The 833-nt window shown below is 52.2% G+C and overlaps 1 non-coding gene across 1 annotated transcript; it reads left to right on the forward strand.

Moving 5' to 3' along the window:
* Window positions 1-72, forward strand: TRNAQ-CUG. Its single transcript has one exon. It is a non-coding gene; the product is annotated as a tRNA-Gln (tRNA).
* Window positions 73-833: the final 761 nt, after the last annotated feature.

Below are 833 nucleotides of genomic sequence, written 5' to 3' on the forward strand. Positions count from 1 at the left end.
GGTCCCATGGTGTAACGGGCAGCACTCAGGACTCTGAATCCTGCAATCTGAGTTCAAATCTCAGTGGGACCTTGTGGTGAAGCCCTGGAGCTCACAGTGCTCAACTTCCCTGTCTCCAGCTGTACAAGAGCCAGTCTTCCCCATCCTGTTGGGTGACTCACACCTCCTAGAGCCAGGTCTCTGGCTGTGATGGTCACAATGGGTTGGGGCTCTAGAACTTGCTATCCTGATGGTTGGGCTTCTTGCTGCTTCACCTGGTGCCCACATGTTTGGCCCTGGTACTTCCTTCCACACTTTTCCTGGGGCCCACATGGCACTTGAAGAAAGGAGGGTCAGGGCTGGGATTGATAGTCAGGGCTTGGCAGGAGGGAGGAGGAGCCCCACACACCTTCCCTCCTCCTCTGGGCACCTAGAGCAGAGGTGGCCCAGCTCTGTCTGCTGGACACCTCGGCAGAGTAGGTGAGTTCATGTAAATACAGTCTGGTCCCAAAGCCTCCCCCAACCCTGGCTCGTCACTAGCTGTCAGGGGAGAGCTCATTCACACCTTGCTTCCAAATCATCATTTGAAATTCTGAGGTTGGCCAACATTGCCGAAGCCAATGCACCGACATTGTCAGCAAACACAACAGCTGGGTGAGGAAACCAGACTTTTCAAACCTATTCTACTTTCTTAGGTACAAGTATTTTTCATACCTTGTATCTGCTTTTAAAGTGTGTGTTAACGTTGCAATTTCAATTCAGATTTGCAACCACTGACAACATTGGCAGCATAGGTGGCAGGTTTGTATAATTTTTGGTGGGGCCCAAAATGGTGGTGCCCCCCCGCTCCCGCC

Source organism: Mauremys mutica, unplaced genomic scaffold, assembly GCF_020497125.1.
Source record: "Mauremys mutica isolate MM-2020 ecotype Southern unplaced genomic scaffold, ASM2049712v1 Super-Scaffold_100125, whole genome shotgun sequence".
Taxonomy (NCBI): Eukaryota; Metazoa; Chordata; order Testudines; family Geoemydidae; genus Mauremys; species Mauremys mutica.